This window comes from Lissotriton vulgaris, chromosome 11, assembly GCF_964263255.1.
Source record: "Lissotriton vulgaris chromosome 11, aLisVul1.2, whole genome shotgun sequence".
In the NCBI taxonomy this organism is placed as follows: Eukaryota; Metazoa; Chordata; class Amphibia; order Caudata; family Salamandridae; genus Lissotriton; species Lissotriton vulgaris.
This window is the reverse complement of record NC_141699.1, coordinates 658,150,759-658,167,750: the sequence shown is the minus strand read 5'-3', so window position 1 is coordinate 658,167,750 and position 16,992 is coordinate 658,150,759. Positions and strand designations below refer to the sequence as shown.

At 42.7% G+C, this 16,992-nt stretch overlaps 1 protein-coding gene across 3 annotated transcripts in view; it reads left to right on the top strand.

Annotated features, from left to right (window-relative positions):
• Positions 1-337: 337 nt before the first annotated feature.
• LOC147683296 (thiamine transporter 2-like) overlaps positions 338-16,992 on the top strand; it is a 592,344-nt gene continuing 575,689 nt past the window's right edge. For 2 of the 3 annotated variants that reach the window (XM_086943752.1, XM_086943751.1), the window contains exon 1: positions 387-565. The gene's annotated coding sequence lies outside the window, so the exon portion shown is untranslated. Of the gene's footprint in view, positions 566-16,992 lie in introns of all 3 variants that reach the window. The other variant, XM_086943750.1, reaches the window with a different exon arrangement.

Here is a 16,992-nt window from a genome sequence, read left to right as displayed (position 1 = left end):
TTGCTCTTTCAAGCTTTGCAAAATAAAATAAAAAGTTTTAAAAAAAAGTAAAGTTGCTGGTGGTGAATTTGGCACACCGGACCCACGGAAACCAACTCTCAAACCCTAGAGGAGGGTGGCACTGGTTTTACGACTTGTGCGGATAGTGCTGAATACTGTAGGCTACAATATTTAGGTGTGTTATGTTAATGAGTTCTGGTAATCAGATATTCAGTCATAGTTGTTGGCTTTCTTGACCCTTGCTTAACTTATTCCGTTTTTATGCCAACGCGGAGCAAGCCAAGAGGAGTTGTTTGAGGTAAATGAAGAAAGGTCTTGGCCTGTAATCACGAGCTGCACAAATTAAGATATGTTAGGCATGAAAGAGTTAATAAAAATAGGTAGGTGGCGGGAAAGATAGCTGGAGTTTCGTGTGAGTGAATTCTGTGGCAGAAGCGAGATGAAAGCGAGTGGTCTGCGGAAAGATTTACTTGGAGATCTTCCAGAGACAGAGCTTTTTACACAGATTGTTGTGTGGTAAACAGAAGCGCGGAAACAGGACGACATAAACACAGAGCAGAGAGAGGTACGTACGTTTTCACAACGGCAAATTAATTAGTCGACAGTCGGCGAAAGAACTAACACTGGTTTTTCAGCAGCATGTGTTATTTAAACGTGTTTAAAAAAATAAAAAAAAAACGAATTATGGTTTTCTCCCTGTGATGTTATTTCTGTAGAACTGTCTCTGGAAGTGTGGTTGCCACACTCTGTATCTATAACTCTGTTTAAACTTTCCAGAGACTGAATGTCAAATTCTAACGGGTGTAGCTATCAGGAACGCAGCAGGTGCAGTGACACCGGGGCTGAGGAATCTGAAGGGGGCACTAATGCAAAATTATTTGGTTAATTCTTCCCGATTGCTTTAGGACCCAGAGAACCCTTACTATACCACTGACACCTACATTTGGAAGAGACATTTGTTGTACAATTGAAATAATTGTTTAGAATTGACATACTTAATATATTCTTCACCGGTAAGATAAAATCATACATTTTAAATTACTTTTGAAATATTTGCCTCGACACTTATTCACTTACTAATCACTAAATACTGTTAACAAACTACAACCATCTACTGCTTTGAAGTGGCAAAACACGTACCGCAGAAGGGCTGCACAATAAGTAAGGCACACACACAGACAGGCACACACCTATCCACAGACAGGTGTAAACTGGTTATGTTTCTCCGTGACACACACGCATAGACAGAGCCTTTTTATGAAACGTATTTTTTATTGGGAAGGTTGAGCGTTGTAAAGTGTTACAGATCAATTAATGAAATATATTTTCAAGATTCATAAATCGAACGTCATTAAAACACTGGATTAAATCGCATAAATTAATTGAGTACATCTTTAACAGGAGACACGCACAAGGAAAAGAAATCCAATCATACATAAACGTTTTTTTGTCGCATTTTCGCTTCAATCTTTAGAATGGCAGCGTCCATTCCATAAAAGTGACATATGAGTATATACCAGTTACCCACTGAAGTTGGGCGTTTACTTTTCCATTCTCGTGAAGTACAAAGTCTAGAAATTACGATCCCAACGAAACCAATTTCCATATTTCACTGAGCAATGCTTAACTCCATGCTCAACATAACATCATTAATGTTTAGCTCCACGGCGACGTTCAGCCGATCTGTCAATTTCTAACCAGTAATCATACAACATGGAGCAGTTATCAGATATGTGCACATCAGCATCGTCGCTCTGATAACGTGGACATTTTGAACACCCTTCGCCCTTCCACTTGGATATCTTATCTGGGGATTAGCATACTAACGATTTTAAATTGCTGGAATTTGAGTCTAACGCATATCAGTATGGAGGCTTTGTAAATGCTTGTTCAATGAATGAATTTACAGCAATCCCAACCTTAGAGGACAATGTATCTGCTAGACCTTCCAACTCATCCTCTCTTAAAGAGGACAGTACACCGTAGAAAGCACGAGCAGTGATTTTTGTCTTTAGCTAATAAACAAGTTCTAGCAAATCATTTCTTTCTAGTTTTATATTTATTTACTTGCTTGCTATGTCGGAAATCATCCCAGATCTGTGAGTTTTTGAAAAAACTGTATTACAGTATGTCAAACTTTTTTTTCAAGTTTCGAAAATGTTCAGTCTTGAAAATGCTAAAAAAACACTATTCGTAAAGAGTTGACCAACATTCATCAAACCATTCTAAACCCACTTACAACGTGGGATCTTGAAAGATCAAAGGAAAGGAAGAACGTTTCTATAATAACGTGTATGAATTGATTGCAGTGGTTTTGTAACTTTTGTACCACTCTGTTCATATCTTATAAGCTTCCAGGATGACCTTAAATTTTACTCTTTTAAAGTATTTGGGGTCTGAATGTCGAGAAAGATACCACGCCCAGTACTATAACATTACCTCTAATTTACCACACCAGTCTCATTGAGGAGCGCATTACTTTTTAAGTCTTTTAAATAAAATACCTCCATACATTCTTCTTCTAGCTGTGCTTTCATGGAGTACTCGACTCATATTGAAATAGCTTTAACTGAATATGTTACACATTGCTAACTATTAATATCAGGCACTATTATCTCTGGCTTCCAGCAGAATAACTTGCTCCTCCAGCTAAGCATTTGGTTATCAATGTGATTAAAAGTAAAGTGTAATTTGCCCTAAAAATACACATTTCCTGGCATATTTGATGACGCTTACAATCTAGGTTCACGTGTTTTCCCAGGTTTGTCGGTTAAGGAGGTTTTATTAATCGTTGAAGTTATATACAGATTTTCATTATGTAATGAGGGTCTTAGCCGAGTAACATATTCTTATCTCTAATCAGCTCCAATGTGTTAGTAACTTCCCTATATGGAACACTGAAGTAAATTGCTCAATAGTTGTTTCACTGGGTGGTGATTCATAGGTTCACATCACAATTACTTGCGATTATGTAACCTCTTTAGGAAGGGCTGAATCAAAGAGAAAATAATATCACATGGACCTATCAAAATGTACGGATGTACCATGTTACAACGCATACTATTACAACTACCTACCGTTACAACGCGACCATTACAACGCATACCATTACAACGCATAGCGCTTTGAGGTGCTGGATAGTGGTAAGTATAATTTACTATTCTAACTCCAGTCCCCGTGGACCCTAGGGAAGGTGTTGGATAGTAAATTATACTTATTCCCTATCCTAGAGCGCCCCCCAGCGCAATGCGTTGTAATGGTATGCGTTGTAAAAGTCACGTTGTAATGGTAGTGCGGAGTAACGAATGCGTTGTAACAGGTGTATACCAAATGTACACATTGCTCACTCGAGAAAACCACAGTAACCCCCATAATTAGCATCCAGATTAGAGAGAAAGAGAATCCTGTGGAGACCAACAACCTAAAGAGCACACCATATAACAACTGTTGTCTGTTCTTTTTCACCAGCTTAGTCTTTCTTCTTTATCTGTTTACTTACTGGTTTAGTCTGTCTTTTTTTCTGTTGGTCTCTGGTGTTGCATAATGTTGTTAAGTATCATAACCCTGACCACAGACCCATTATGCTATACAGATGTTTGCTGTGTGTTTATATTATTGAAGGTCTCCCTATACAGTTGGCAAAGTTTCTAGTACGTAAAGCTGGTAGATAGTGATGGTTTGTTCAAATATTTGGGCCAGCTGGATTAAGGGCCAGGTTCCAAAAATAAGTTGCAAATTGCTTTTAACTTTTTCCATGAACTTATTTTGTAATCCGAAGTATGTCTTAGTAGGTTGGTTCAAAATATAAGTAATCATAGTGGGTAGAGGGCGACTTGTCTAATGAATATTATTAAGCCTGCGCCAGGAGCATTGAGGACCCTCTGGCCATGGCCTACCCAGGACACCATATGAGGAACTTGACAACAAGGCGCAATTGGCGACTCTGGTTGTGCACTTCCAGTTGGTGTGGTTAAGACTGATCTACGTGCCAGACAGTCCCGGAGGAACACACCTGCCATCAAACACTTTATCGCTGTAATATATTTGCCTTAAGAGTCGAAGAGGGACTCCTGAGACTCGGCATAATAGTGGGGCTTAATCTTGAATGATGCCTATAGCGAATGGTGAATAAAACATACTACTAGCAAGAGGAGGTGGGACTCTAGATCCCTTACCTTAGAGTCTCAGTATCTCAGTGTCTAATATTTGTGAATGCTGTATTTTGCTTTGTGTTGGTATATAAATACTCCTTTTTTCATAAAAGCAAGTATGTGACTGGACAATCATGTATTGCTGCAGCTCGACAGATTTTGAGCTATAAGTCTGTGTTCACACCCCAGTGTCTACCTTCCCATCCTCCTTGAGAAACCTTGGACTGTTTGACCCCTACCACCACTGAGAGACAAGTGCTGAAGGGGTACTTGCTCAGCATCCTTAGTAAGATGGGCCCCAGGACATCAGAAGTGAGAGGCCTCAACCCCCACGGTTGGGCCCAGTGACTCCTGCATGCCTCATGGCCTTCTAAATGGGTTTCTGACAAGTACATAGCAAAGAACTTTTTAGAGGTAGCAAATTCTCTGATTTTGCGAATCAGAGGGTTTGCACATGCTAAAAAGGTTAGTACTTCAGGCCAGTATTTATGTTTATCAAGAAAGAAGGGCACGAGCAGCCAAGTCATTCTCACAATTAGAAGTCAATTAGTGTTTAATTCTTCTACAATATTGGCTCATACTAAGGTTACTTATATGTGCATTGGATGATATGATGACTGATAGTTCACTCTGCATGCCAGTCAAAAGTTTTCAGTAAATAAAAATGTTTTTAGTAATACATGGAATCTATAAATTCCTGATACTGAACCTTGCTGTCTATTCTGCAATAGTGCATGTAAGCAATGAGGTCTAGCCAGTTTTTTTTTACCTGAAACTGATGTCATGGTTGCACTTTAACCCAAAGTACAGATGCAAAACAAGAAGCTAGTCTAGACTTCTGAGCAGCTGTAATCGTAGGCAAGGTTTCGACTGTAAGGTGAGATGGGTGCATTACAGTGGTATTATTTAACGGTGTAAACTATAGCTGCACACAAATCTCCTGTTGATTCAGGATGCATAGTGACTGATGATTTTGTAAAAAAAACTGTGGTATGCTTGGGGGGAGCCCTAATGGGACCCAAATCTCTTGTTAGATGCCCTCTAACCTAGTCATGAAATAAAGTTCTGGTGTGCCTTCCATCAGCTATTAGGGGATCAAACCTTCCAAGTGACCACCCACTACACTTTCTATTGAGGAATGACTCTAATATTCACTGAACCAGGTATGTAAAATGCAAGCCTGATAGGACTGAATCTTCCATAAAGCTGCCTGGTGATCTAATGATCAATATTAATTCCTGAGCCACTGTTATAACTAAATGTAAGGACTGCTGCTTCCACTCTTATGTCTGACACTTTTAGACATCCCTAATGAGATGTCAAATTTAGGGAGTACCCAGAAAATTAAAATACCCTGCACTTTGAACTATATGTCTAATGAAGCGCCACACTGCCTTGAAAAGTTCCCTTCACCATTCCATCCATCCCTAGATTTATATATCTATCTATCCATCCTTTACCTCTATCCATTTATCCTTTCTGTTTTTCTTTCATCCATTAATTCCCCGCTCTGTTGTTTTACTCCTTTATTAATATATACAATTCCCCCATTATTCATGCTGTCTATCCATCCATCCATTCATCACTTATTTTTATCATCCTTATACTCTTCCATCCCTCTTTTCATTGATCCATCCTTTCATCCTCCATTGACTCATCCAATCACCCATACATTGACACCCAGCCTTTTTTCCCTGTCATCCATTTATCCTTTGAACCTAGAGTCCATCCTTGGGCATTTATCTGTTTGCCTCCTTTCACTCTCCCTTCATTCCATCCATTCATCCATCCTTTCACCCTTCATTCTGTCCCCTTTCAGCCTTCCTTCCCCTCTTTCTTTTTCCTTATATCCTTCTTTCTTTTTTCCTGCATGACTTAATTCCTTCTTAGCTTACTTTTTGCCGTCTTTTCATTCTATCTTCCTACCTATCTTCCCTCTACTCTTATTTCTTCCCCCTTTCCATATACTGATCTTTCTTTCTTTCCTACCCTCCTCACTTTGCATTCTGACATGCTTCTATTCTGTCATGATTTCATTTTTCCCCAATGTCTTCCACATTTTCATAATTTATGTTTTTCTATCTTTCTTTGTCTCAGCCATGAATTTATAGTCTCTTACTTTGGTATTTGTGAGCTTTTATATGTAGACCCACAGACAGAAGAGTCCCAGAAAAAACAAAAATAAAGCCACTGTATTAACCTGTTGGGTGCCCCATTGACCAATGCCCGACAGCAACACTCTAGGGAGGGCTTCAAGGGATCCTGTGGTAAGGAGACCAGAGAATTCATTTAATTTTTTTTTAAAAGGGGCTGGGGTAACGTGCAATTGCTTCCGTATCTGTACCAGACCAGCCTCCCACCCATCTGTGATGTCAGCGTACGGTGAGGAGGGCTTGCGTCACAGATTTCCCACCGGAGTGGCAGGAAGGAGCAGGTGAGTGCTCTCTCCCCCTCCAGTGGGAAAATAACGCCGAAAACTGCCTCATCCGGTTTTAGGGAGGCCCTGTTTGAAAGGGGAGATTCCCCTTTCAAATTAGGCCTTCCTGAAACTGTTTCCTGATTGTGAATCGCTGTTGATCCACTGTCAGAAAACCACTAGACCACCAGGGATGTTAATTTGAGGGGGTTGGCCTTTGTGGTAATGCCCTTCCCCCCCAGAGGATAATTGAAAATAAAAAAGGTGGTTTTCCTCCGGGGCACAATCGCATCAGGAATGAAAACCAACATATTTTAAAAAAATACAAGGGGTCAGCCCTCATTGTTTACAGGCCGATCCCCAGTGGTATATTTGTAGGTTTGACAATGTCATATTCAAGAACCATACCATACTGCACTGTACTTTGCAATATCGTATCCCCTCCACGAGTTCAAAGAGTAGATTGGAAGAATGTCACACTTGAGACATATGATAAAATTAATATAAAACAATGGGCCTGAATCAATCCTTTACCACCCCTAGCTGACTACTGAGCTCAGGAGTAGTCCAGCGGTATGACAACAGTAAGTCCCAACACCAACTCACATCAGAATCTTTGTGAATCTGACCCAGTAATATGACCCAGTGACATGAAGGCATATGCGCCTTTCTCTCCTTTCTGGAGTCATGAACGCTTTCTTTTATATAGGGTGCGCTGAGTGAATGATGTTTATTTTTATAAAATAGTCTCCTTCCCTATGATCAAGATTCACAAAAATTTGCTGTGGGCATGGGTCACTTACTCTTACAGTACTACTGGTTTACTGCTAGATTCCAGATAAAGCCAAGATTACTACAAAGAGATATATCATAAACACTATTGCTGTATTTCCTAACAAATACCTGCACTTTTACTCAACAACCCCCTCAACGTTGGTCTTCTATGGTTGAAAGACAAAATAATCTTATATATTTTCGGGGATTCAAATTTGTCCCTGAAGTGCTCAGAACCTCTGCAACACCCCACTTTTCAAACATTGTGGATTATATTTTTCGTATCTACAGTTTGTTACCACATCCTCTTATTTTGAATCCTATCAATTTCCTCTTTCCGTCTGGAAATGAATACAGATTATCTGCTAGTTAGCTAGTGGCTGATACATAGAGGGGTTTCTCTGCTACTCATCCAGCCACTGGCTACAATGTTAAAACTTCGCAAAATGTGGCAATTCTATTAACCACCACATATTTTTATGTGGCTAAGATTCCTTCAAAATATTTTGTGAAAGATTTAATATGTCAAAAGTGCATTATTTTCATCTGGAAAAACCTACTTTTGTGCATTGTTTCACACGTGTTTCTTTTTTAAAAATTCGAAAACTTTCGTAATTTCTCAAAGCTTGTAAAGTTACAATAAAAGTTACAAAAATATTTAGAGTCTTTCCAACATTGCACACCCCTAGCGATTTGTCCCTTCGAAGAGGGTGGCTGCTTCCTGGTTCGGCCAGTATAAACTTGTAATAGTCCTCTTTTTGATCCCACAACTGTAGGCCCTGGCCCTGAACAAATCTGAGAGTTGTTAAGGCCCTCCTTTTTCAGGTTTGGTCTGCACAGCACTTCCGCTGTACTTCTGAATTCTATTGTATTTATTATAAATCTTAAAAGGGGCTAATATCCCGCCCTTACTTTTAATTTGTCTGTGTGCTTGTCACTTACTATTACTCCGTTTCTGTTGGTTGTAGCATGCTATTTCGTATTGTTCTTTGTGTGTTTTTCTTATCACTGGCACATGGCCAGAGTACACCTTTTCTTCTGCTATGAACTTTTTTTTAAATTTTATTTAAGAGCATGCACGCTATCTGCACTCCCGGCCTCCTCCCACACTTGGTTGTTAGATATCTGATTACCCTGTTGCTTTTGTAATTCAATCTTATCAATCGCAGAGCACTCCAAAGGGATGATAATACTTTTGAAGTTGGGTCTCGTGGCTCAGTCTACTAACACATGCATGCCTGGGATTGGTGTTTTCCTCATGGTCACAGGCTGTGCTTTTGAATTTCAATCGTAGTGGCAGGTAAAGTAACTCAGTGAGCTGAGCATCCATCTGGTGAAAGTATATACTCTGACAATTCTTTTCCGAAGCACAGAGATGTCATAAGCTATTTCTGTTCTTTGTGTGGTCGGATGTGCAGAGTGCTAATTGCCTGAGCGGGTGTACAAGCCACAGATGACATTTTGTGAGATATGTACTGCTTGTTTGAGTCGCCTTTACTGTCAGGCGATCTTTGGGAAGAGCAGCTGTGAACTGCTGCTGGCTTTGTCACTGGGGCTTGTTTTAATTAGGAACAAGCACATTTGCAGGCTCACACATGCATGCCTCTGCACACTATGCAGCAGCTAAAGCAGATCTAACTTTTGACGGTGGCAATGGTACATTTTGAGGAAGCATGTACTGGGTACTTCATAATCATGGGATCTTGTTGCTTATCTTGTTTTCTGTGTATGTTCTATTTTTTTAATGTTTAAAATATATATTTATTGCAGTTTCAACTTATGATTTATTACAAATTTCTATTATGTTTCATGATAACAACTTTTTTTGTTCTTCCCTAATGTAGAGGGTCATTACGATTGCGGTGAATCCGCATACTCCGGGCCGGCGGAAGCCACCGCCGGCTCAGAGTATGCGGATTTACCACGGCGGACACACCAAAGACCCCCAGCCAGATTAGGATGGCTGGGGGGTCATTTTTACGAGACCGCGGCGGAGAAGCTCTCATATGGTGGGGGTGTCTGACACCGCCAGCCATATTAGGATTTGATTTTTGTAATGCCTTTCCGCGGCGGCAATGCCGCCACAAAAAGGCATACGGTCTTTTCTTTGGGGGCCCGTTGCGGGCCCCCCTGGTGAAGGGAGGGGTGGGGGTGCACATGGGGGTACCTATGGTACCCCCTTGCATTTGCATGCACGAAGCGGCAGGCACCCCGCGGTGCCTGCTGCTTTGTGCATGCAAATGCACTGCTTGCATTTTTAACATTGCGGCGGGTGCTGCTTCAAGCAGCACCCGCCGCAATGTTAAACATACAGGATGTGATCGACAGGGTGGCGGTCACATCTAATTTGCACGGAGGGACCGCTGCTGCCCCTGCGGACGGTCCCTCCTTCTCTGGGGTGGCGGACGGACGCAGGTCCGTCCGCCATCCTAATAGGGCCCGTAGTTAGGTGTATATATCATGGTTCAATGTAGTTTTCATATAATGCAGATGAAACCAGAACAGTTAAGCATTAGTGCTTCAGTGGAGTTTACTTTTCAATACCATAGATTCTTCTTGCAAGATATACAATTATTTCAAGCTTATCAGACATCTGCGCCCATGGAAGGTGTATTTCACATAAGGAATACTACACACACTGTATTATTTGTTGATCCTTGACAAATAATCAGCACTACAAAGAATCTCACAATCAGAGAAAAAGCTTCCTAATTAGTGACTTACTCATTGATAATAATTATAACAATCAAGAGAAGGACATACTAATAGAGGTATTCCTCTTCAATGGTGCTGCTATTCATAAATCATTATTGAGTCATTTTTAGGAGAGGTTTGATCTCTCTATCGGCATACATTCCATTATTCCAGGTGTGTATGTCCTTCTGCTTTTCACCTTTCCTTAGTTTGTTGCTTCATCCGTTCCCAATAGGTGAAGTTCAAATGAGTTATAATTAGAGTACATAATTTAGAGCCATAACCACAAGGGTGGCATTTGAGGACTGGGCCAGCCCAATTTGGCCCCCCAAAGGACCGAGACAGCTGGCATAGTATAGGGGTGTGTGAGTTCAGAAGGTGAATGAGCAAAAAGAATGCCTTACGTTTTGTTTTTGTCTTGTTCAATTCAATTAAAAAAAGTCTTTATTTCGATTATTCATCTTAAAGGACAAAAATATAATAAAATACACAGTTCATCTGTTTGCACCATAAAAACTATCAATATAAATTTGCCTTATCATGATAAAATATAAATACCTATATTTACATTTTAAAACAATTCATTAAGACAGGATTAAATATATCACATACACAAGACTTTTTGTACAATTACAAACCTGTAACTTTCAATTTCATACCATGTCGTACTCTGGAATAACTATAACTAGCTATAAAGATCCCCTGTTTTTCTACCGGATGGCCCAAGACCAGCTCAGGAATTTAGCAACCCCTATGACTACAATGTCATTGCAACCAGTTTTTCAGTAGCCTTTTGGCGACCAAAGCAGAACTGGTTCCCAAAGATCTACATAGGGGTTTGAACCACATGCTTCGAGGTTGCTGGTCGGCAGGACAGACATAAAGGAGGTGGCCAATATCTTCTATGTGCTCAGGACAAAACGGACATTTATCTCCTGTACCTATTGTCCATTTATAAGTAAACTTCCTAAGTGGGAATGTCTCGACTCGGAACTGGTGATAAAGCTTGCGATCTCTAGGCTTCATTATTAGATCTCAATAGCTTTCCATACAGGGTTCTTCTTTAAGCTCACAAAAGTCTCTAGTCAGGGATGAGCTAGTCAGAGCGGAATACCTCCTGATTTTAATGAGGTTACAGTATGCTGCTCTATATGCTACTTAAAATGGAAATTCAGCAGACTCTGGACTATCCAACATATCCCTCATCCCCATGTCAGTGAGCAGAGATTTAATGCTAGTTAACCATGTAATTTTATTGGAACAGTCCAGTCCCCTAACTTCTGTCAGGTCCCTAGCAAATAGGTATTATTCCGGGGTGATCCAGAGCCTTCTCCAGAAGGCCAACATCCTATACCGTGCAATATCCTCTATTGCATGGCAACCAAGGTCTAACAGGAGGGGGATACGCGGAGTAGATTTGGGGAGGCCCACGATTGATCTTAGAAATTTGTTCTGGGCTAATGCTAGATGGTACAAGTTACATGCTCCCTATATCTCAGCCCCATATAGGATTGCGGGGATTATTTTCATGGAGTACATTTTGACAACAGGAAGTATGGGCTTAGTATGTGACTGCCTATGTTCCTTTATCAGTGCTCCAGCTAGCTGCGAGTGTTTCAACACCAATAACTTCAATTGTGGCGACCAACTCATTTTATCGCCAAAGGTGACCCCCAGGTAGGTGAAGACATTAATCTGCTCCAAGAGCTTTCCGCTCATGAAAACTCTTGATGTTACGGACCTAGCCCCATGGAGAACCGTGAACTTAGTCTTCTCAACATTAACCTCCAATTCATGATCGCTGCAGTACTCCTCAAAACGAGACAGAGGCAACTGTAGCCCCTGTCTCATCTTGGATAAAATCAAGGTGTCATCTGTTAACATGAGCAGGGGGACCCTTTGGCCCGCTAGCGTAGGTGCGTCCGTAGGGTAGTTGTCAAAGTACCGCACTACCCCATTTATAAATAGTGAAAATAAGGTAAGGAACAGCACAGACCCTTGGCGGACACCCTTCCCCACTGCAAATTTCTCTGTGACCTCCCCTGGTTTCCCCCAGCGGACCTGAGCATAATTGAAGCTATGGAGCCTTAGGGAAACCAATTCCTTGGGCATCCCTAAACCTAACAGAACGTCCCACAGTTTAAATCGTGGAACTAAGTCAAACGAGGATTTTAGGTCCATGAAAGCTGCAAAGATCATACCCTTTCCCAGCAGTACCTCCTTTCAATAAAGCATGACAAATCTAAAAGCTTGATCCAGGGTCCCCATGTGGGCCCGAAACCCTGCCTGTAATGGGGTAAGGATGTTCTCTTCAAGCATCCAAGACTGGATCCTGCCCAGTATAACTCTTGCCACGATTTTCTGCAGGGCATCGATAAGGCTTATGGGCCTGTAATTGGCCTGCGCGGAACGATCGCCCTTCTTATAAATCGGAATGATTTCCGTGCCGCACCAGGAAGCAGGAATTGGAGCTCCCCCTGCTAACGCATTAATTAGATTTGTGATGTATGGGATCCAAAGATCAAGGTCCTGCTTAAATAAGTCTGCTGGGATACAATTAGGCCCAGGAGCCTTACCACTTGGGATGATCTTCAAAACTGCCTCAACCTCTTTAGTGCTAAATATCAGGGGTGCGTCCAGGATACTATGCAGGGCAGGAACTTCACTATCTGTGTGCCTTCTGGAATTGGGATTCGAAAAAGGCAAACCACTGCTGTGGTTCCACATTATTATTAGGAATAATAGACCTTTGCCCATTTCCCCATTTTATCAAATCCCAGAACTGAGTCATATTCCTGCCTTTGCATGCTAGCAGCAGGTCCTGCCAGTGCCCCTCAACCCAGTCTCTCTTTGCCTTTCTTAGGTTGGTTTTGTAAGCTATTCGAGACTGTTTGATGGCATTTTTTTTGATGGCATTGTTTGATGGCATGGTGGTTCCTTAATTTGATGGCTACCACTAGAGCCTTGTGAGCGAGCCTACATGATTCATTGTACCATGAGTTGGGTTTAAAATTGGGGATCTTTCTAATTGGCTTGGTATTGATAAAATTACTTTTCAGCCCAGTAAAGGGCTCATTGTGGATCCTAGGTAATTCGACGTTAAGAACCTCTTGTGTGCCACATTCATTGAGATCCGTTAATGACCCTGAAACTAGCGCCCTAATCCCTTGCACCTTCCTTTCATCAAGGGCCACCTTGGCCCATCGGACCCTTCTCATAATGTTTGCCAAAATTACTTGGATAGGACATGCGTCAGCCTCCGTGGTAAGGATACTACAGAAGCTCCAATCATACCAAGTAAGGACAGCGGGTTATGATCGCTTTCAGGGCGACTTTGGACTTCGAGGTCTGGAACTAGGGGCCACAACTCCACATTCACTAGAATATAGTCTATTCGACTTTCAGAGTGTCCATTGTCAAAGGTCGCCGCACCCAGTGGATCAGACACTGTCCTTCCGTTAACCGCCCTGAAACCCCATTCCAGGCACAACCATTTGAGTTGAAGGGCAGCCTCCGTCCATTTTTTAATAGGCAGGAGGTCCAACTGTGGCACACCCCAGAGCTCATCCACCTCGTCACTGAGTCTACCGTCTTCCGTATCCAGGGGCTCAAAGCAGGTGTTAAAATCTCCTGCAATTAAAAGATTAGCATTATGTGCTCCTTCTGCTAAAAAGGTCTCTAGGGCAGCAATGACCTGTGAGAACCTACCACTTGGTTGGCCCCTTGCATAGACATTACACAGGAGTAAGTCTAGGCCTTTAGTAGATTTGACTCTAATAACCAAGGTATCTGGACTATCAAGGTGAATCTCCTCTACGGTAATCCCCTCAAATTGCCTTACCCAACAAGTTAATCCACCCACTGGTCTCCCCCTGTGCCCCCTTGTTTCTGGTTTAGTAAAATTTAAATAACCAGCATGAAACACAGGATCAATCAACCATGTTTCTTGGAACGCCCAGATATCTACTCCTTCAATGTAGAAAGACCAATCAACTGATGCAGCCTTTGACTCCAGACCCGCTATATTCCATGAAGAAATAGCCATGGGAGTCTTCTGAGAGGCAGGGTCAAATCGCTGAGTGACGGCTACTTTTACCACTTGGAGTTTGTCGGGCGCCAATGCCATTGGAATTTGGGGGGTGGATAGTACTTTACAATCTGCTGGGATAGTACAGCCAGACGTCATAATAACCCCTTCAGAATCCTCACTGTCCCCACTCACTAAACCCCCCTGTACAATCGTCCCCAGTAATGTAATGTAATGTAATGTAATGTAAAGGCGCATTTTTATAGCGCGGCTATCTCTCCAAGGAGCATCTTGGCGCTGAGTACCGTAGCCAGATGGACCGGGCCGGCTGACTGCTGAAATTTGAAGGCCCTGCGCACTTACACTAATGTTTTACAAGCGGTATCCGTAAGGTTGTAGATCCAGCTTTACAAGGCTTTCCTAAACTGGCTCTCTGTGGGGATTTGCCGGAGTTGTGGTGGAAGCTTGTTCCACACCCTAGATCCCAACACAACAAGGGATTTTCCCCCCTTGGTGACAAGCTTGAATCTTGGGATCACCAGTAAATTCAGGTTTGAGGACCTAAGGCTCCGTGATGGCAAATAGCGTCTAAACCCTTTTGAGAGGTATTTAGGCCCTTGCAAATGAAAGGCCCTAAATGTGATAATCAGTATTTTAAACAGGATGCGCTTGTGTATTGACAGCCAATGAAGGGCGTTGAGCGCGGCCGAGGTGAACGACTTCCTTGGCCAGCCAAGGAACAGGCGGGCGGCTGCGTGCTGGACCATCTGCAGCCTGTGGAGCACGGATTTATTCTCTCCCGCATACAGTCTATTGCAGTAATCAAGCCTTGATGTTTTAAGCGCAACCACCACCGTTTGGCTTGCTGCCAGTGGAAGAAGGTCAAAAAAATGTCTAAGACCTCTAATGATGTTAAAACACGTGCCTGCCACAGTCACCGCCTGTTGTTTAAATGACAGGGAGTCATCAAACTTAATGCCCAGATTGCGGGCCATGGAAATGGTGTTGGGGGGAGCTTCTGCATCTTCTGGCCACCACTGTTTGGGTGAGAACAGGTTTTGATGCCCAAATGGCAAAAATTCGGTTTTGCCCGAATTACACTTAAGGTGATTGTTCCTCATCCAATCAAATGTGGCGGCAAGGCAGTTTTGAAGATTTTCTTCGGCTCCAGACAGCTCCCTGTCCAGGACTAGGATGAGCTGAGTATCATCAGCATATGATACTGTGCTGATCCAAAAAAATGAAATAAGTTCGATCAGGGGGACCATATACAGGTTGAAAAGTACAGGGCTCAAACTGGAGCCCTGTGGCACCCCTGTCTTCAAGACTTTATCTTCGGAGCAAAACTCTCCTAGTACGGTGACTTGTCGCCTTTGATTGAGAACATTTTTCAGCCATGCCAACACCTCTCCTGCTATCCCGGATTTTACTAGGTGGTCAATCAATATGGAGTCCGAGACCGTATCGAAGGCCGCCGATAAATCAAGTAAAATCAGGACGGCTTTCTCCGCCTGGTCCATGGCGACCCGCAGGGTCTCCACCGTGAACAGGAGGGCGGATTCCGTTGAGTGCTTGGCCCTGAACCCTGACTGATTGGTATGCAAAATGTCATTGTCCTCTAAAAACTTGGTAAGTTGTTTATTTACAAATGCTTCAGTCAGTTTGAATAATGCTGGAAGCAATGAAATGGGACGGAGATTTGAAAGGTTTGCCGTGTCAGCTAAAGGTTTTTTATGTAAAGGCTTAACAGCTGCGAGTTTCCATTCCCTGGGGATCTCGGCGGAGGACAGTGAGGAATTGATGATGCCATTAATAATTGGATTCACCTCGTCAACTAAAGCTCGTAGAAGCACCGGGGGGCAAGGATCAAAAGGCGAGCCAGACTTGCACAATAGAATGGCCTGGCGAGACTCTTCTAAACTAATAGGGCAGAACGTTTTGAAACAGACAGTCTTAATGTCCTCCCATTTCAACCCATCTGGGGAGGGAGGCACCAGTTGGGGAAAATCTTTAATGATGTCTTGTATTTTTTGCTCAAAATAGATTGGCGATGGAATTGCAGAGAGGGCGGGATGTCCTGCGAGATCACCCTGGGGTTCCTGAAACTATTTACGATCCTAAAGATCTCTTTCTGTCTATTTTTAGCGGAGGAGATAGCTTCCAAATAATATGCTTTTTTGGAAAGTTTAATCGAGGCATGATACCGCCTCCGAGCCGCTTTATAGGTGTTGCGGTCATCAGCCTCATAGTTTCGGCGCCACCTCCGTTCCTACACTCTAACTTCACCTAGTTCCTCCTTTAAGGAGAGCGAAAACCAAGGAGCAGATATTTTTTTGACTCCGTGTAGGTTGTCTGGGCCTATGGGGTCCATGGGTCCACTGAGTTCAGTGATCCAATCGCAGAAGCGTTTATTATCTATTAGGGTGTGGCCAGTCAATATAGGTTTGCTATCTTTAGCTCTCCATGGAAGGTCTGGGTTGGTGAGTAGCTTTATCCAGCCCAGTTTGGCACGCCCGCCTGCTTTACCAAGGCCTTTCCCTAGAGCATTGCCTTCAACCACAAGGTCGAACGGAATGAATTTGTGGCCTGTCCATGTTTGTACGTAAGGGGGTTTAACCTTAAAGGTACCTGTAAAAAATTGTAAATTGATACTTGTATAGCACACTACTCACGCGCAAGGGTCTCAAGGCGCTTGTACGAATACCGCTATGGAACCCATCCTGGCTTTCCCTGTGAGACATCCACTCCTGGGCACCCCCAAGGTGGAGGCCAGGCATCCTTAGCGTTGTGGGGGCCGTTGTAGAGATTAAGCAAGCTACTGCCCAGAGTTGCAGAGTGGGACTCCATGATTGGAATAGGCACCGAGGCGAAAATTATCAGGCCCGTGGAATTTTGAGCCCAAGACCCGCCGAGGCGGGGAATTGAACCCT